The 21,415-nt window shown below is 43.7% G+C and overlaps 1 protein-coding gene across 1 annotated transcript in view; it reads right to left on the bottom strand.

The window, feature by feature from the left end:
- The window catches only part of PRKG2 (protein kinase cGMP-dependent 2), a 115,728-nt gene extending 94,610 nt beyond the window's left edge, over positions 1–21,118 (bottom strand). The window contains exon 1 of the mRNA XM_063458804.1: positions 20,976–21,118. The gene's annotated coding sequence lies outside the window, so the exon portion shown is untranslated. The remainder of the gene's footprint in view (positions 1–20,975) is intronic.
- Between the last annotated feature and the right edge of the window lie 297 nt (positions 21,119–21,415).

Genomic DNA, 21,415 nt, shown 5'->3' with positions numbered 1-21,415 from the left:
TGTGTCCATGTGTGTATATTTTAGTGTATGTATGTGTGTATGTGTGTTAGTGTTTGTTTGTGTCAATTTATGTACGGATACATGTGGAACTGTGTATGTTACTCTTACATGTATGTCAGTATGTGTCAGTGTTACAGTTTATGTATGTCAAATTGTGTGCATATATCCCTAGTAGAATATCAGTGTGTATATATGTTTGTGGGACGCTGTGTGCCAATGTATGTGTGTTTCTGTGTATGGCAATGGGTCCCTGTATGTGGCGCCATGCATATATATTTGTGACATTTGTATGCAATCACTAACACTACACACAAACACACCCCTGCATTCACATGACGACATTATATACAAGCACACCACTGCAATCACACTAACACTACATAAAAAAAACTTGCATTCAAACACCAACACTACACACACCCCTGATTTAAATACCAACACTACACATACTACACACAAACATATTGCCTGATTTAAAATATCAGCATTATATACAAATAACAAACATTCACACAAATATACCCCATACCCATGGGGAGGGGGTTGGGGAATTAACAGATTCTTGCACCAGGGCTCTGAGGTTTCTAGTTATGGATACCAAATTAGGAAGCTATCTACTAAACTAGTTTTTTAATGCACACACGCGCACACACACACGGAATCACAGACAATAAAGACACACACACACAATCACAGACCTAAACACATAATCTCAGACATACACACAATCACACACACACACAATCACAGACATGCACATATTAATAGACACACACGCACAGATCTACACATACATAACAACAGACATACATACATAATTTTCTGTTGGAAAGTGTTCTTTGCAAAGTTCTACCACAATGCACCGAAACTCACGCATGCATAACTTCCATGCTCACTAAAACAATATTTTTCAATTTAAGCACAATAATGTAATTAAAATTGATTTACCTTGTTATGTTTACCTTTACATTGTTATGTTAATTGCTCTTTCAGTATTGTAATAAACTGCACTTCCTCTTTCTCTTAGTTGTGCCTTTGTGACTCCAATTGCCAGACTGTATGTTTTAAAGGTCATGATCATTGTATCTTAAGTTTTCGCTTTGTATTGTGACTTCCATTTCAAAGTATATAGAAATAACATACTTATAGTGTCTACTAAATGTTGCTAATTTATTTGCTAAGTTCACAATTTAGTGTCATTTAGCATCTAGAATTGCTTCCAAATTGAATGCCTATGAGAAGATATTAAAGGAACATTATAGTCACCAGAACAACTATAGCTTAATGCCAAGGGGGCTAGGTAGTGTTTTTAATATATGTGTTTATTAGCACTAAAAATAAAACGTCAAGCTCAGCAAGTTTGGATATTTGACCTCACTCTGAATTGCTACCTGACCTGTGGGCTCTCCAACTGTTATTCAGTAAACAATATGTTAGGTGCTACAGTTTCCCAGAGGAAGATGAGTTAGATCAAGCATGTCAAACTCAAAGTCTTGCACGGGCCAAATAAACATGGTTTAAGTTTATGTGGGCCGCAAAAAAAACAAACAAACAAAAAACTAAAATTTTCATAGTATTATTTTGAAACGTACAGTATATAAAACAAAAACAAAAAACGGCATGCCCCTGTACTAAATCCCAGTCCTCCACTCTATTAAATTCCAGTCTCCCCCCATTTACCAAATCCCAGTCTCCCCCATATACCAAATCCCAGTCCCCTCCCCCATATACCAAATCCCAGTCCCCCCCCCCTATACCAAATCCCAGTCCCCCCTCTACTAAATCCCAGCACCCCCCTCTAGCCAACAAGCAAACTCCACTCACATTGCCGCTGCCAGGAGAAAGCAGGTGCATACTCTACTAAGCATGTACTCGAGTACTCAGTCCATTGCTTGAAATGCTTGAGTTACATGGTCTGATTGTTTTGCATTGTGTGAGATATTTTCTAAACGCCACACTGTTGTGAATTCTGTAGACTTTATTCTGTTTTACTACTCTTTTAGTGGGATCCAATTAATCAGTATATACAATATGTTATATGAAATAAGAAATGCTTAATATAGTGTCATTTGATCACATCTGTACATTTTAATTCTACTTAAAGGACCACTCTAGGCACCCAGACGACTTCAGCTTAATGAAGTGGTCTGGGTGCCAGGTACCTCTAGGATTAACCCTTTTTTTTATAAACATAGCAGTTTCAGAGAAACTGCTATGTTTATAATGAGGGTTAATCCAGCCTCTAAATCCTCTAGTGGCGCTTGCGTGATTCTCACTGTGAAAATCACAGTGAGAGCACGCAAGCGTCCATAGGAAAGCATTGTAAATGCTTTCCTATGCGACCGGCTGAATGCGAGCGCGGCTCCTGCCGCGCATGCGCATTCAGCCGATGACGTCGCGATCAAGATGGAGAGGAGGAGGAAAGCTCCCCGCCCGGCGCTGGAAAAAGAGGTAAGTTTAACCCCTTCCTCTCTCCAGAGCCCGGCGGGAGGGGGTCCCTGAGGGTGGGGGCACCCTCAGGGTACTCTAGTGCCAGGAAAACGAGTATGTTTTCCTGGCACTAGAGTGGTCCTTTAAGCTAGATCACAAATTCTCAAATGCAAGACCATCTTTGTAGTTGTCATTTATATCAATCATCTTATTGCATTTAACACTTATTGTCAGTTATATGTATATGTATCAAAGGGAGCACCCGGGTGAATCAGATTCAAGACAGTTCATTTGTATGCATATCTGTGTAGAATGGTTTTGCGTAATATGCATGTATTTACCCCATAACATTGAAATAAAAGAAATACGTCCAATTATATAATTTGTGACAATAACAAATGTCATTTAATTCACCATGTTTGGAGTTAAAGGTAGACTCCAGGCACCAAAACAACTTCATCTAAATTAAGTTGTGATAATGCCAGGAAGCTCCCTGGGGCACTGTCACCTCAAGGGGTTAAACCATTCGGCACATGTCTCAGCATTCCTCCCCCCTGGTGGCAACTGGCTTCTGAAATTCCACTTTCAGGATGCACGAAGTGCCGCTGTACAGGGGCACTGCTGATTGGCTGAGAGCGGCCATCTGTACCTTTTCCAAGCCAGTTTTGTAGGGAGTCACTGATTGTCTGAGAGTGTCAGCTAACACTCTCAGACAATCAACCTCAATCCACAAACCCAGAAACATGCAATTCTGACTCTCTTCAATTTTATCTCCCTGCAACTTTCAGGTATTGACTGGAGCTTAGAAGATGCATCTCACCTATTTTGCCTTTGTCACTGTATTATTTTTACTATAACAATGTCACCATTTTACCTGTAGTTTGCCACTGTAACTTTCTGTGCATGCAGTTGTCCATTGTTATTTTCATTGAATGGATTCCATCAATATTTCATGTACACATAGTTATTGATATTTTGGGTGATAGAATTTGGTTGGTAAACTTTTCGGTTGAATACAACATTTGTCTGCCCTACCCACCCTCTGCCTCCTTTCTTTGCCCCTCCTAGCTGTAAATACCTTCATAAAGCTGTGTCTAGAACTGTATCTCATCTCCATCTCTGATCCTTACGCATCAATCCACAAACCCAGAAACATGCAATTCTGATTCTCTTCATTTGCTCTATTATTATTCATCTAGGCATTTAAATAGTGCCAACAGATTCCGTAGCGCTTTACAATATTATAAGAGGGGGGGATTTAAATATAAATAGGACAATTACAAAAAACTTACAGGAACGTTAGGTTGAAGAGGACCCTGCTCAAAAGAGCTTACAATCTATAGTCCATATAGTCCAATCTTCCTGAAAGTAAAATTTCAGAAGCCGGATGACACCAGGGGGAGCTAAGATCAGAGACATACATGTACAATCTGTTACTAGTAGCATTGGTTAGAAAAATGTTGTGAAACAATATAATAAAGTACAGAACCCACTGGCAGTTAAAAGGTTCATTCAATATTAATTTATGTGTTATGGATATGTGTTTCTCTTAATAGATGAATTGCAAAGCCTCTCTGGTGAACAGAGTATGAGCTCCACCCCCCCCCCCCCCTGCCAATCTTACCCCTTTAAGTTTTTTCCCAGTGCAGAGAGACAATCCTTGCAACTACTGGATCCGCCCCCTGTGATGTCACGCCGACTCTTATTCTCAACGAATCCAATTATACTCAAAGAGGAGCAATAGGGTCAAAAAATGTATACATAGACAGTGCCATGCTCTTTCAACCAAATGGTGGTTATGATGTAGAATTATTAAAAATCTTTATTGAACCTGTATTGAATTATTGTACTAACTCCATTTTAACCTCACACTGTGACAGACCCTCCACTTTAAACTACATTACATGACAGAATTTCCCAGCAACATTTAGTACAATGAACAGAGACTGTATTTTCTATAAAGACATGACTAACACAGGAATTGCTGAATCTCCTGTAATTTGCAACATAGTATAATCTGAAGGCCATGAGAGCACTGTACTAATGAAATGTTCTATTCATAAGAGAACCTTGCACCTGATCACAAGACTGACATCACTAACTACGTAAAATGACGCCCAAGCCCCCCTTTCCACCGAGTAAACCTCATGCTGGGAAAGATGGCGCTTGAGCCATCCGTCCACACCCGTGTCCAGAACAACACCACCTCTCGGTGGGAGGACACCTAGCTAACCACTTAGTTTTTGAACCAATTAATCATATTGATGGGTGGACACTAACACAGACACTTAACAATTAATCCAATTAATGATGTTTATTTACTGATATCTCGATAATCAATGATGATGCAAAATTCCCCTTAAAAGGGCCTGCGAGCCCGCTCTTGCTTCACTTGCCAATAAATTTCCTCGAAGTTATTTTAACCTGAACTCCGTGTGTCAGTCTGAATTACTTCTGCGTATACGCAATTTAATTTTCTCTAATTTGGACAGGAACAGATAGACATTTAAACATCTTTGTTTATTTCTAAATTACACTATAACAATTTGGCGCCCAACGTGGGGCATCGGGCTATGGCCTCTGGCCGGTAAGCCGTCCTAAGGAAGACGCTGTTGGATGGAGGAATCCGGGGGGAAGGAAAGGGAGATTGATCACCTCCGATTACACGGTAGAGACTTCTGCAGAGCCACCGGTATGTTCCGGCCCCTTTGATTGACCCGTCCACGTGTCTGTGACTGCTTCCCGGGAGGACATCAAAGACAGGTAATATCTTGCCCGGTGTCTTGTTACTCACTTGTTTACCTGCATTTAGTCTATCTGTTGCCTGGGTGTGTTTGTATTGGCCTGTTTTAGTTTAAGTGCCCGGGTTGAGTGTTTATTTGTTTCCCCTTTTTGGGATAAAAGGGGGGTGGACCTGTGGTAGGTTGCCTGGGGGGTCCTGTGTTTGTCTGTTTACCCCTTTTTGGGATAAAGGGGGGTGGACCCGGGGGTGTTTGCCTGGGATCCTCTGTTGCCTGTTTACTCCTTTTAGGAGCCACGTGGCTGTGGCTGTAAGGAAAAAGGGGGGTGGACCTGTGGAAGTTTTCCTGGGGGTCTTCTTTGCCTGTTTACCTCTTTTAGGAGCCTCGTGGCTGTGGCTGTAAGGAAAAAGAGGAGGGGGGAATCTGTGGAGGGGTGTAGACTCATTGCTTCCTGGGGATTCCCCATGGTGTCACTTTGATAGCCTAGCTAGCCTCATTGTGCACATAACTCTGCTTGCAGAGAGGTGGTAACCTCCAGCTTCGAGTGCTGAGGCTGGTGGAATTCCAATTTTTTTATTTGTGGCGGGCGGATTCAAGCAGGCATTGCTTGTCTCCAGCACCACGTGGTAGTGAGACTTACGGGTGGGTCCGTAGGGGCGCTACGGGAGTGAGGATAGAGGTGGCCACACTTAGTGGACTGCTGTAACGAGGGAGGCTATACAGGATTCGGGTCGGAGAGGATTGCTGTTTCCTGTGGCCGCTGGTAGTGAGACTTACGAAAGTCGTTCTCCGAGCGGGGACACTACGAGGTTGAGGGAGGTGACTTTGGTCACACGAGTAAAGGAAAGGGATACTGTTGATTTTATTTGAACTGTGATGCATGCACTGTATTTCAATTGAATTTTTTTTTTTGTTTGTTTAATTAGGAGTCATTCAAACTCCTGTGTCTGTCTCTAAAATTTCACCTCACTTTGTACTTTTCCTATACTTCCTGTATTATTACTCTATCCACTCCTATTTCTCTTGATAGAGAAGTGATTGGTCACACACTTCTCACCCCGCTCCAATCCGTGACTACCACCTCGGGTAGGCGGATTTAGTGACTGGTCTACGTTTTGGGAAGACGCACTTGAGTGGCAGTCGAGCATTGTAGACGTTCTGTTTCATTTTTCTTTCCCTATATCTGGGACGCCTGTATAGGGGGGATATGGGACAGGAATTGAGTAAGCCCGGGAGGGGCTGGCTCGCATGTGATTTAGTTGAAGATAGAGAGGGAGAAGAAATGGTTAAAGGTGTTGAAAAGATTGCTAAAGTGTGTAAAATTGCTGTGCCTTCATGTGGTAGATTGCAGCCAGAAAGCTGGCGTAGATTACTGACAGAGAAGAAGGGCAAGCTTACAGATAATGATTTATTGCGGACTGCTGAAGCGTGGTACAGAGTAGCGAAGGCTATTCAGCAGGAAGGTTGGGTTGAGGAAGAAATAAATCACAAAGGTGTGAAATTGTTTGTGTATCATAATAATTGTGTTGCTGGGGCATTCCCTCAGCCAGCGCCCCAAAATGGCGCCCAGGGGATGTCTATCCCCAAGGTTCAGTCAGCAATAGGTGATAGCCAGCTGACTATGTTCCCCACTCCCAATCCTCCCAACACCCATCCCGTCACCTCCCCTGTTTTCCCGGTCCTGAATTCTGATGGATCTTTCTTTTCCCCTTCACCATCCCTAACATTCCCATCATCCTCATCCATCCCTACGCTACCTTCTGTGTCTAATCCAAACATTTCATCTGCCATTCCTTTCCTACACTCTCTCTCCGTTGATAATCCTACCCTCCCATCTGCATCCGCCCAGCTAACTAACCCCTCCTCCCTTGCTACTGCCAATCCTACTGCACCCGTTCCGGCTCCTCCTTCTACACCCACCTCTACTAATCCCTCTCCGTCCTCTCCCTTACTCACTCCTCCCACGGCCCAGGTTCCCACCTCCTTCCCTAATCCTTACCTTACTGTCCTGCCCTCCCCAGGTTCCGCCCCAACTCCCACCCAGATGGCTTGGCCTTACCCCTTCCCATACCCCATGTCCCTGCCCTATCCAAATTATCCATACCCCCTTCCCCAAGCCACTCCCCAGATCCCGGTCATGCCCAGTCCGGCACAGTCTGCCCCGGATGTGCCCACATCCAACATGGCCGCCACTTCTTCCCTTAACCCTAACGCAGCTTCCTTTCACGCCTCCAATATGGCGGCCCCCAGTCCTCCGGCGCCCCTGATGCCGGTACTTCCCGATGATTATTCACCCCAAGCTCACGACTCATTAGCCACCCAAGCATCTGGGAATCCCTCATTTCCCCCGGTTCTGACACCTCAGGTGGTCCCCTTACGTAGAAGGGCCCAGACCACAGATGAGGATGAGGATGACGAGGTATCCCAGGACTCATTGGAGGCTGCGGGGCCCTCAGCCCGCCGTTCCATCGATGATCCTTTTGGACATAAAGGTCGGGGAGAACGGGCCCCTCCTAAATATGTTGCTTTTAATCCTACTCAAGCTAGTGCTTTAATGAAATCACTCCCTGACCCAGAAAAGCAGCCTATGCCTTTTTACCGAGGGATAGTTCAGATTCAAAAGACTTATTCTGCAGCATGGCGTGATTTACTAAGCATTTGTGCTATTAAAGCCGGGGATGCATATTGGCCCAGCATGGCCCGCCACCTCAGTACAGATCTGCTTGTAAGTGATATTGATTACCCCTCCGGAGTAACTTTTTGCAACCAACTGAAAGAATGGGCTAAGGACAAACTTGCAGATCAGGCTGCTGGCCTTACTGATATTATACAGGACAAAGGAGAATCAGTGGAAAAGTTTCATGCAAGACTGTTTCAAATGTTTACAGATTTGGGTTTTGATCTTACTGACAAGATTCATTCACAAATGCTGTCCGGTGCATTTGTCCAAGGTGTTAAGGACTCCATACGCAAGGGAATCATTGCTGCACGCCCTGAATATAAGGTTGTCCCTTTGGATACCTTACTCTTGGTTGCTAGAGGTCTGGAATCTGCCCAGACCCCCAGGAGGTCCACCTCAGCTCCTCTCATGGTGTCCCGCTCCACTCCTGTCCCAAAAGGCACCAAACCTGAGGATGGACATTGCTTTAATTGTGGGGCTAAGGGACATTTCAGGAGTGACTGCCCTGAACCCAAGAAAGAACCCAAGAGGCTGCCCAAGCCTGCCCCTGCCCCCAAGGCCTCAAAAACAGTTCCAATTGTTGAGGAACCAGATGATTAGGAAGTTGGCAAGCCTGTGTCATTAACCCCTGTTATGGCAGTGTCTTCAGGGGACAAGGGGGGGCCACTAGCAACTGTGACCCTACCCATTGAAGGACAACCTACCACATTTCTTGTTGACACAGGTGCAGCCCGAAGTGTTCTACGAGAACAAGACCTGCCAGACCCATCTTTTCTGTCAAATATTGATGTCTCTTGTGTTGGAGTGGATGGCCAACCAAGACACAGTCCTTTAACAACTCCATTACGAGTTGGCAACTATCCTAGCCTGCTCGTTTTGTGGTATCCTCCACATGCCCAATTAACCTGTTAGGCGCAGATGTCCTCTCACGCCTGCAGGCATCTATCACCTTCACTCCAGATGGACAGGTAGAAATGTCTACACCTCTATCTGAATCAGACACCTCAGCCTTGTGCTCCCTGCCTCTGATGCTGCATTTAGAAGAACCCCGTGGGGAAGCAGCGGAACAGAGGTCCAACTTTCCAGATGTGTTAAAGACAAAGGTGCCTGCTAAATTATGGTCCTCAGGCCCAGAGGACATAGGTCACCTAAAAGTTCCACCTGTGGTGGTGAAGCTCATTCCAGGAGCAAAGTTACCAAGAAAACCACAATATCCTTTAAAACCAGCTCAAGCTGCAGCTATTTCAATTCAAATCAAAGCACTCTTGGAGAAGGGTGCTCTTGTGAAATGTAAATCAGAATGTAACACTCCATTATTTCCTGTGAAGAAGGAAACTCCAAAAGGTGAGCCAGAGAAGTACAGAATGGTTCAGGATCTCCGTGCTGTCAATGAAGCAACTGTCCTGGACACCCCTCTTGTACCAAACCCTCACACTCTGCTCTCTGGAGTCCCACCATCTGCTAAATACTTCACAGTCATTGATCTGGCTAATGCCTTCTTCAGTGTTCCACTGGATCCAACCTGTCAATACCTGTTTGCTTTCACCCATGAGATGCAACAGTATACCTGGACTGTCATGCCCCAAGGGGCACAAAACTCTCCAAGTCAATTTGCAAGAGCCATGTGCTCCATCCTTGACCCATGGCAAGCAGACCACCCAGAAGTTGTCTTGCTCCAGTATGTGGATGATTTACTGCTCTGTGGAGATGATATACCCACAACTGAAGACTGCTCAATTAGTCTCCTTTGCTATCTGGCAGAACAAGGATGCAAAGCTTCACTTCTCAAGCTGCAATTCTGTCAACCTTCAGTAATTTTCCTTGGTCATTGCCTATCTCAAGGTACCAGACATCTCACTCGGGACCGAGTCAGAGCAGTACTGGATATTCCACCTCCAAGGACTTCAAAATCTCTTCATGCCTTCTTAGGCCTAATTTCCTACTGCAGAGCATGGATCCCTGAAGCCTCTCTGCTTATGCAACCTCTCTATGATGCACTCAAGTCAGACCCATTCTGCCTGACCAATGAAGCTCTGGACAATTTCCGCACTCTAAAACGCGCCATTGCATCTGCTCCTGCTTTAGGCCTACCAGACTATACCAAACCCTTCAAATTATTTGTCTCTGAAAGACAAGGCCATGCTACAGGAGTCCTTACCCAAACAAATGACTTAAGAGGCCGCCAGAGGCCTATTGGATATTTCTCCTGCCAGCTGGATATTGTGGCCAGAGGGACCCCTTCCTGCCTTAGGGCTGTTTTTGCTGCAAGAGAACTTATTGAAAGAACTGCAGACCTGGTCCTCGGCCACCCTCTGGTTGTCTTGGCCCCTCATGACATTTCTGCCATTATCAACCAAGTCCAGCTCAAGCATGTGTCTCCTGCCAGACACCTGCGTCTACAGTGTCACCTTCTACTACCTGACAACATTACCATACAGAGATGTCAAGTTCTTAATCCATCCACTCTTCTTCCACTCCCTGAGGGGGGTATCTACTATGGGTTTATCATGGATGAAACCTACATCTACCTTCTCGCCGGATGCATCAAGAGAATGCATCCAAATTTAACATTCTATAAAGAACAAACACCTCTCTGTGAAGGCCCTGATTATGCCTTCTGTACCACGTGGTACAAGCCAAACATCACTCCTGAACCTTGCTATGAAGATGAGCTTTATCACTGGATGGGGGTGAAGCTCACTGCTCAAGATTTCTACTGTGACTCTGAAGGCAATAGCATGGTCCTGATCCAACTACCCCCAGAACTCAATTACCTGTACCGTCATTGGGATACTGCTATTCCACAAGTCCCTGTTACCAAGTTAAAAACAAAATCATGGAATGATCTTGGGCCCATGGCAAAATTATGGGCCACCATGGATGAATCACAGCTACAGGAAAATGGCATTGCCAAGTACCCAACAACTGATCTTCTTGAAGCATGGCCACGCCATTTCCTGGAAAAATAATTTCAAGATCTGGTCATAGTGAATGATTATGACCCAGAAACACCTCATGACTGTTTTGAACAGATGAAAATGGAGACAATACACTTACCAACTGTGCATGAGAATCCATTACCAAATCCAGATTTCACCCTGTTTGTGGACGGTTCAAGGTATGCTGATGAAGAAGGAAAATACCACACAGGATATGCCGTAACCACAACAGATGAGGTTATCAAGTCATCATCTTTACCACCAGCAATGTCTGCACAAGAAGCTGAATTGCAAGCCCTGACCTCAGCATGCAAAATCTCCGAAGGAAAACGTGCCAACATCTACACAGATTCAAGATATGCTCTGGGTGTGGCACATGACTTCGGCCTCATTTGGAAGACAAGAGGATTTCTTACCACTGCCGGTACACCAGTCAAACACAGCTCTGCAATCAAGGAACTAATGGATGCCCTCCTACTTCCTGAAGAAGTGGCCGTCTTGAAAGTCAAGGCACATGGGAAGTTGGATACAGATGAAGCAAAAGGCAACCATTTGGCTGATCAGGCTGCTAAGCAAGCAGCAAGAAGTTTGCAGGAAGTGGATGAAGAAGTGTCCAGAGAAGAAGAAGAAGTTCCTGTTTTTACCTTACAAACCCTTCCCACTGACCTAAGAATTTTGCGGGAACAGCAAGCTGCAATTACCCCCGAAGAAATCCAGAAATGGAAGAAGAAAGGAGCTATCCTAAAGGACGGAATATACTACAACAACTTTAAATTCTGCCTTCCTAAAAATTTATATCCAGCAGTTGTCCAATGGGCACATGGACCTGCACATCTGTCAAAAGACCTAATGGCCGCCTTCATACAAAAGTATTATGAAGCACCTGGAATCACAACATTGATCAACAGCTTCTGTAGGGCCTGTGTCATTTGTGCAAAGTGCAATCCAGGAAAGCCAATCAAGGTGCCCTCGAAACACCTGGCTACCATGTAAACACCATGTACCCATTCCAGAGAATTCAAATTGACCACATACAAATGCCCAAGAGTGGGCCTCATGAATATGCACTAGTAATAGTGGACATGTTCTCAGGCTGGCCAGAAGCCTACCCAGTGGCCAATATCACTGCCAAGACAACAGCAAAACGTCTACTTGCAGATATTGTATGTAGATTTGGACTTCCAGAAGTCATTGAAAGTGATCAGGGCCCAGCTTTTACAGCAACAGTGACTAAAGAAATTTGGACTGCTCTGGGGGTGACCCTAGCCTTTCACACCCCTTACCACCCACAAAGTAGTGGTAAAGTGGAACGCATGAACGGCACTTTAAAAGCCAGAATGTTAAAAATGTCACAAGAAACAAAGATGCCCTGGCCAGAAAGCCTGTCAATAGCTTTATTCAGCGTTAGGCACACACCTAGAGGGAAGCATTCACTATCCCCATATGAGATTCTATTTGGGACAGCACCCAGACAAGGTTGTTATTATCCGCAACAGTTGGAGCTTCAATCTGATGTTTTAGTAGACTATGTAACTGAACTTGCAAGTGCCTTAAACAAAATACATGCCCAAGTTTTCTCTTCAATTCCAGATCCCGATTTGGATACAGGTACCCACAACCTGCTTCCCGGAGATTGGGTTCTGGTCAAGAAATTTGTGCGGAAAAATACCCTGGAACCAAGATTTGACGGACCATTCCAAGTTCTCCTGATCACCGCAACCTCCGTCAAATTGGCCGGCAGGCCACACTGGATCCACGCTTCCCACTGCAAGAAGACTCCTGCACCAGAGGAAGCAGATACCGCACAACCATGTACCTCTGGTACATTATCTCCCTAATTAGCCTAATTAAGGCTCAGCAAGTAGCCATCACCAAAGATATTAGTGGGTACACCTTCTGGTACAATTCATCATGTACCCGTGTGGCTACTTATACTTTTGATTACTGTGATATCGTAGAATGCCCATTTCCCACATCACAGATTCAGAATATCTATAGAGATATCCCTCATGCAAAGGACCCCTATGTTTGTGTAGTTGACAAACAATGGGGGCACAATTGTGACCATTGGGGGGCGGCGGGATGGAATGCCGGGCCTGCCTGGGGTTACAAACCAAAAAGTGCCTTATCTAAAGTAGATGATCATGGTAGATCCCTTCTCCAAAGAATGACTCTGAGAAAGCCTGGAGGAGGTACACCAATGAAATTAATTCTAAATATTGAGCATCCAAGTCCAACAGATGCGGACCAGTATGTAATGGGAATGTATTGGAAAAAAGGTTCCTATAACAAGTTAGGGCATTTCTACCTTAAAGATATGTGTAACTCTTCCGAGTGGCAAGGGGCCACCCATATGGTCTCAAATCCATTAAAACCACACATCCAGTCCTTTAAGGACATGATGGCCATCGCTAACCCCACCTTTGAAGATACCATGGCCGCTGAAACAGGTTTTAATGATGTTAATCTATGGTTAGAATGGATGAAATATAATGCCAACAAGCATAACAAAACCGCATGCTATGTGTGTGGCGGTGCCCGGCCTCACCTGGGCACCGTGCCTTTAACCCTGCCAGTAGATATAGAAGAATGTGTTTTGAGTCTTTTTGCCTATCACTACGATTTCAACAGGTCCATATGTAAAGCATGGACAGTAGAGTATCCTCTTCTAGCCAGGGATGTCAAACCCCCAGATGGTATTACAGTATATAAAGGTAATTACACTTGTTATGCTAATTATGATGGAATTGGTAAATTCTTGGGTAACTTCTCTAAGGGGTATTGTGCTACCTACAGAAATGTCTCCATGAACTTGTTGCAGTTCCATACTAGGTCATTAGGGGATATTTACTGGTTGTGTGGGGATTTACAGCTAAGATCCAGAATGGACAAGGAATGGTGGGGGGAGTGAACTTTGGCTAAAGCTATCATGCCTATACATATTGTCTCTGACACACACCCTGACATACATGAGTCCAAACACACACCAGCCAAGGTTAAGCGCGAAGCCCCAGTAAAAGGAAGTTTTGACCTTCACATTTATATTGATGCCATTGGGGTACCTAGGGGGGTGCCCACCGAGTTTAAAGCAAGAGATGAAGTTGCTGCAGGATTTGAATCACTCTTCACCATAGTTACCGCAAACAAGAATTTAAATTGGATAAATTACATTTATTACAACCAACAGCGCTTTGTTAATTACACCAGGGATGCCCTCCAAGGATTAGCCGAACAGTTGCAGGCAACATCCCAAATGGCCTTCCAGAATAGAATGGCCTTAGATATGATTCTAGCCGAAAAAGGAGGGGTATGTACAATTTTGCCCGACACCATGACATGTTGTACTTACATCCCAGAAAACACAGGCCCTAATGGTAAAGTTACCTTAGCCATAGAGAAATTGAATGAACTCTCTGAAGAGTTAAAAAGGAATTCTGGGATAAAAGACCCCTGGGACAGATGGTTTGGTTGGATGACAGGATGGCAGAAAGCTTTAATGCATATTGGTATAGCAATACTAATTTTTCTTTTTATCTTTGCTCTTCTCGTTTGTTGTGTCCTCCCTTGTCTGAGAAAATCCCTCATGAAGACTGTAGACCAAGCGGCACCCACTTTCACACATCTCGAAGTTGATGACCAAGATTTCCAAGATCTCAACTCACCCTGTATACCGCTGCAAACTATCCCTTTTATTGATAAAGTGCGAGAGTTCTAGGAAGGGACCAGCTTAGGGACAGCATCTGTCAGTGAATGGTAAAGACCCCGTGTGGAGAAGTGGTGGACAAGCCACCAGGGGCCACCCATGGGAGTGAAGTGTTCGAGAGCCATGCTGACGATGAGTTAGCCTATTAGGGTCAGGGTAAGGGACAGAGTTGCACTTTGTATTAACACCTAGCTAGCGGCCACGGGGTTTCTGTGCCTTTGGGCTAGCACGTCTTCTGGTATTAACAAATAAAGTTTATCTCTTAGAATCTAACATTTCATAGGGGGGACTGATGTAGAATTATTAAAAATCTTTATTGAACCTATATTGAATTATTGTACTAACTCCATTTTAACCTCACACTGTGACAGACCCTCCATTTTAAACTACATTACATGACAGAATTTCCCAGCAACATTTAGTACAATGAACAGAGACTGTATTTTCTATAAAGACATGACTAACCCAGGAATTGCTGAATCTCCTGTAATTTGCAACATAGTATAATCTGAAGGCCATGAGAGCACTGTACTAATGAAATGTTCTATTCATAAGAGAACCTTGCACCTGATCACAAGACTGACATCACTAACTACGTAAAATGACGCCCAAGCCCCCCTTTCCACCGAGTAAACCTCATGCTGGGAAAGATGGCGCTTGAGCCATCCGTCCACACCCGTGTCCAGAACAACACCACCTCTCGGTGGGAGGACACCTAGCTAACCACTTAGTTTTTGAACCAATTAATCATATTGATGGGTGGACACTAACACAGACACTTAACAATTAATCCAATTAATGATGTTTATTTACTGATATCTCGATAATCAATGATGATGCAAAATTCCCCTTAAAGGGGCCTGCGAGCCCGCTCTTGCTTCACTTGCCAATAAATTTCCTCGAAGTTATTTTAACCTGAACTCCGTGTGTCAGTCTGAATTACTTCTGCGTATACGCAATTTAATTTTCTCTAATTTGGACAGGAACAGATAGACATTTAAACATCTTTGTTTATTTCTAAATTACACTATAACAGTTAGCTATAAGAATCAAGTTTGACACGGTTCTCACAGCAGAAGCATAAAGAGAGCCACTAGAGGCACTGAATTTAACCATTCAGTGTACGCATTGCTGTATCTACAAAAGTAAAATATTTCACATTGCAGGGTTAATACTAAATTACCACTGCACCCAGGCCCCTTCATTGAGATGAAGTGATCTGGATGCCTTTTAGTGGTCCTTTAAGTCTCAGATTTTTTGCTAGGCGTTTGTCTTGTGTTAAGGGGTCATGGGAGCCTTGCATATTTTTGGGGGAATACCCATTGTAACAATTTGATGGAACTGAAGAACCTGAGTTTACAGGAACCTAGGAAGTAGTACATACAAATGACTCTGCACCATATTCACTATAATACGTAGTAGCTATGGTGCTTAGATTATCCCATTAGGTATACTTTTTTTTTTTATTTGAGAAAGAGAATATAAAGCTATCAGCAGTCACACAGTATAATATGAAATGAACAAGAATATGTGAATATGGCGACTATATTTACAATGTTTATAAAAGTGTATTAAAAAAATGAAATAAAAATAAAAATTGCTTTACCACTCATGTGTAATGCCCTTTTCTGTACCAAACCAAATTCAGCTATACAATAGAAACGTAAAACATGACAACAAAGTCCCCCAAAAAAGTGGGAGTGGCGCACTATAAAATAATACACAACTGACCACTATGTTTATAGTTTATACAACTCCATATGGAACATAAAAAATGCAATAAAACATAGAATGTGACGGCAGATAAGAACCATTCGGCCAATCTAGTCTGCCAATTTTTTTAATACTTTCACTAGTCACTGGCATTATTTTACATCTTGGATAGCCTTATGCCTATCCCACGCATGCTTCAATTCCCTCTCTGTGTTAACCTCTGCCACTTCAGCTGGAAGGCTATTCCATGCAACTACTATGCTCTCAGTAAAGTAATACTTCCTGATATTATTTTTAAACCTTTGCCTCTTTAATTTAAGACTATGTCCTCTTGTTGTGGTATTTCTCCTTCTTTTAAATATAGTCTCCTCCTTTACTGTGTTGATTCCCTTTATGTATTTAAATTATAGAAATACTGTATTAAATATAAACACCACAGTGTCAACACGTGGGTAAAACAACTCACAATTGATGGAGCTTTTTATGATGAATCTAATCTTAAAGGTACACTCCAGACCCCTAAAGCACTTTAAATTGCTGAAAAGCCTTATACATGAAGAATGTATTATATTTCTTTTCATTTTGCAAAAAGTGCAGATTTCAATAAGCATTTACACTTTTATAAACTAGCCTGGTTACACACCTCGGCTTTCAATCAGGCAAATTAGTTCTGTTAATTCCTGGTTTGGTTTGCTCAGCGGAGCTAAACTCAGGAGGCAGCAATTGCCCAGAGCACCTGCCTTGCAAAGACTTCTCATTGAGTTGTATTGGGAAGTCACAGAACGTCTGGACTAGGTTAGATGGGGAGGACTTTCAAAGGCAGCAAACTGTTTTTAGGTGAACCCTTAATAAAAATAAAAAATAAAAACGCATGATTAATTGCATGAATATTTTCATTTGGGTTATATCTACTAAAGAGTGATTTTTATTTATTTTTTATTTGGACGGTGGAGTGTCTCTTTAAGCCTTCTGTGCCTTTATCTCAGAATATATTGCATATTTTCGCTGTGCAGTGTTGAGGGAATAGAGACAAATCCAAATCCAAACTGATGTAGTATACTCAAAATAAAGGTAGAGAATAAATATAGAGAACTTGACTAGGAGTCTCAGAATCCTGGCCCCAGGGAATTACAGACGGGATTACCTTAGCACAGTATCGTTGGCTCAGGATGAGGATGGAAATATTTTTTTTTCGATTCTTTAATACTTTATTAATATTGTGGAAATAAACCTGTGGAACAATTAATTAGAAGTGTGGATATTTCCACCTTGGTCCTGAGCCAGCGATACAGTATTAAAGGGACACTCCAGGCACCCAGACCACTTCTGCCCATTGGAGTGTTCAGGGTGCAAACTCCCACTACCATTAACCCTGCAACTTTTTATAAACTGCAATAATTACCTTGGAGGGCAGACAGCCACTAGAGGGCACTTCCTGGTTTTCTGTGCCATAGCGTCGCTGGACGTCCTCATGCTGTGTGAGGACCTCCAGCATCGCTAAAATTCCCATAGGAAAGCATTGAAAGCATTTTCAATGCTTTCCTATGGAGAGGTCTAATGCGCGTGTGCGGCATTGCCGCGCATGCGCATTAGGTCTCCCCCTGCGGGCGGGCGGGATCTGTCTCCCCCGCCAGATGATGTGGGGACGGGGAGGAGCGTGGGCGGACCGAGAAGCAGCGGCGAGGGACATCGTCGCTGCCTCTGGTAAGCCACTGAAGAGGTTTTGACCCCTTCAGCAACCGGGGATGGGAAGTGGGTGGGAGAGGGGACCTGCAGTGTCAGGAAAACGGATTGTTTTCCTGTCACTTGAGTGTCCCTTTAAGAGAGTGTCACCCTATCTATTGGCACAGTGCTGTAATCATGGTGCAAGAGATGTGTGTAGCGGAATCCGGGTAACCAGACCGGTTACCTCCACTATTGCCTTCCTTCTGCCCCTCTGGAACCACTTACAATGTAAAGACACCCATTTCCCCCCAGTAACTGGACAAGACCTAGTTCTGGAGGTACAACACAATTTTATTATGCCACACTCTGCTTTTATGCATAGCCCCATGCAAGGGGTTTCCGGCACACACATACAGTGTCACCTCCCAGGCTCCTCCCCCTCCCAGGGGTCCCAGCGTGGGAAAGGGACTTCGTTCTCTTTGTCCTCAAAGCCGACACCAAAACACAGGGTTTCCCAGACCAGACGACAGGGGGTCTTCTTCCCAGGAGCCTCTGTGCCTGGGAGCCAAATCGCGGGAAAAGGGATCATTCCGTTGTCTCCCAGGCACAGAAATACCCTCCAAAAGGGCTAGTGCCCCTCACAGCGGTCCCTGTCACAAACCGTCTCCGTGTGGAAACCAGGCAAGGGAAGCGTCTCCTTTCGGGATACGAAGGCTCATCCTGGGTGCCGTTCGTCTACACGAAAGAACGGCCACCCAGGGCAGCACTCATTAATTACTTCCCTTGTGGTTTCACACTTATGTTGCGAGTGCAAACGTTCTAGTTGATTGGTGTAAACATTCTAATGGGGCACCGGGGAGGTCCTCGTTTGGGAAACGAACGGGTCGGAAAGCGTACCATGAAGGCTCCCCCTGGATGGCGTTCGTCTATACGAACGCGCTGATGGCTTCCCTGGCGGTTTTGGCACTAGGTACTAGGTACTAGGCATTCTAATTAACGCTCTAACTAGGGTTCTAAATGGGCTATTAGGGTGGCCCCGTACGGGAGTCAGATGAGCTCCTTTTGCATGAACGCTACCTAACAGGGAGCAGGGCACAATAGGCAAAATACAGGGAGGACATACATATTACAAGCAGGGAATACACGAACAGACCGTGGGTCGGCCACAGTGTATATTCCATAGAGGTTAGTACACCTAATGCTACAGTGTCCCTTTAAATAAGTGATATGTAAGCATGGTGTATCTGGCAATTCTCACCCTACACAGTTTTTCTGATGATATCAAGGGGTACTTGGGTACCAGTTTAATTTTAAAAGTTAGCTGTATTTGATGGGACATATTTATAGAGATAATTCTAGTACAAAAAAAAACAATCGGATGGTGTTTGGGTGGAAAGATCTGTCATTACTAGTTGTGTTTAGAAAATGATAAACATTGTGTTATGATATAAAACCCTCTGGCAGTGAAAATGTTGCTAGAATGTTGTATCCCTGTTAATTACTGCTAGATCTGTCATTTAATCTCACAACAGGTGGACAAAGTAAGCAAAGATTTAATGTGAAAGTGCAACTGTCAATAAACCTGATGCAATATCCCACAGCTAATATGCACAGTTAACTACGATAAAAGGAAGTTACCCAAGAAAACCACAAATCATATCATTATATCATTAAATCATATCAGTGTATCATTAAAAAGCAACTATAAACACTTACAGGGTTATTTACAAAAGTGAGAATTCAAAGTGGATTCTGAGAGATTACCAAGTTTAAGATTTGAGAAACTGCACTTAAAGGACCACTCTAGTGCCAGGAAAACATACTCGTTTTCCTGGCACTAGAGTACCCTGAGGGTGCCCCCACCCTCAGGGACCCCCTCCCGCTGGGCTCTGGAGAGAGGAAGGGGTTAAACTTACCTCTTTTTCCAGCGCCGGGCGGGGAGCTTTCCTCCTCCTCTCCATCTTGATCGCGACGTCATCGGCTGAATGCGCATGCGCGGCAGGAGCCGCGCTCGCATTCAGCCGGTCGCATAGGAAAGCATTTACAATGCTTTCCTATGGACGCTTGCGTTCTCTCACTGTGATTTTCACAGTGAGAAGCACGCAAGCGCCTCTAGCGGCTGTCAATGAGACAGCCACTAGAGGATTTGGAGGCTGGATTAACCCTCATTATAAACATAGCAGTTTCTCTGAAACTGCTATGTTTATAAAAAAAAGGGTTAATCCTAGAGGTACCTGGCACCCAGACCACTTCATTAAGCTGAAGTCGTCTGGGTGCCTAGAGTGGTCCTTTAAAGCATAGCTGACTTTATAAATGTTTCACTGCAGCTTAACTTTGAAATTCACTTTGAATACTCACTTAAGTGAATAACCGTGTACATAAATTCTAAAACCCATGTTTGGACATGCTTTGGTTTTATTAGACAGCTTAACCTTATATTCTTTTGCACAAAGAATTCCTGTTATCAATTAAAATTGGTAGTTATTGTTATAAAATATATAAATAACAGAAGAAAACTGGTATATAAACCACTGATTTCGTTTTAACTACACAGATATTGATTGCATAATAAATTCAGATCATTTATAATTATTCCAAAAAATAATAAAAAAATATTAAGAGTGCTAGCATAGTTTTTAACTTCTCTGCATTAAGGCAAGTTGACCCATTAAAAAAATGGTGGAATGTAAATTAAATAAACATTACTGCGATGAAGAAAGCTGTAGGGTTTTAATGATATGATTCTGTCATCTAAATGATTCTATAATAACAAAAACACGTGTTAACCATTCACGTGCCAAACCACTCTAAAGCCCTACATGCTACACTTTGCCCTCTTCAACTCAGATGACCTCAGCATTAGCTTGATCTGTGACAATTCTCTTAGTTACACGGGGTACACACAGTTAACCATTCCAATACCACTTTGAAGTCAAAGTTTCACAAGCACATGGCTGAGCTTTGAATGTGACAGACAGCTGCTGCAACTGTAACAAGGCATCTACTTCCCACACATTCTATTTTAGTTATTATTATAATCCACCTGCCCTAGAATAAAGTTTGATGATTAGTGATGGCAAGCTGACCGGGCTGCAACCACTTACCTCTGTCTGAAGCACAGGTTAGCCCTTCCAAAGCCTCTGGACAGGAATCAGAGAAGAAATATCCTTCTCATCACTCTTTCCCCTCAGGGCACACGTCTGACAGAAAGGAGCAGTGATTCTACGTTCAATAACAGTACAGTGTAAGTGATTGGGATCCCTGGCTACTGTGACATCTCTCTCCCTTCCTCTCAAGCCTTGCCTGGGTGGTGGGAGGTAACAGCCCTGGGCGCGGCAGCCGGCAGGACACTATTGTCACCCATGGGAGTAACGTGAAGAAGTGGAATGATAGGACTGAGAGTGTAGCAGAGGTATAATTCCCCTGCTTCTATCATCTTACACACACACAGACACACACACACCACACACAGCTAACATCACACACAGAACAAAAAGGGCATTTCATAGCCCTGAGCAGATCTCTAAAGGCCCTGCTTTGTAAG

The sequence above is a fragment of the Pelobates fuscus genome, chromosome 6 (assembly GCF_036172605.1).
Source record: "Pelobates fuscus isolate aPelFus1 chromosome 6, aPelFus1.pri, whole genome shotgun sequence".
NCBI lineage: Eukaryota > Metazoa > Chordata > Amphibia > Anura > Pelobatidae > Pelobates > Pelobates fuscus.
The sequence above is the reverse complement of the archived record's forward strand: the minus strand, read 5'-3'. Positions and strand labels throughout refer to the sequence as shown.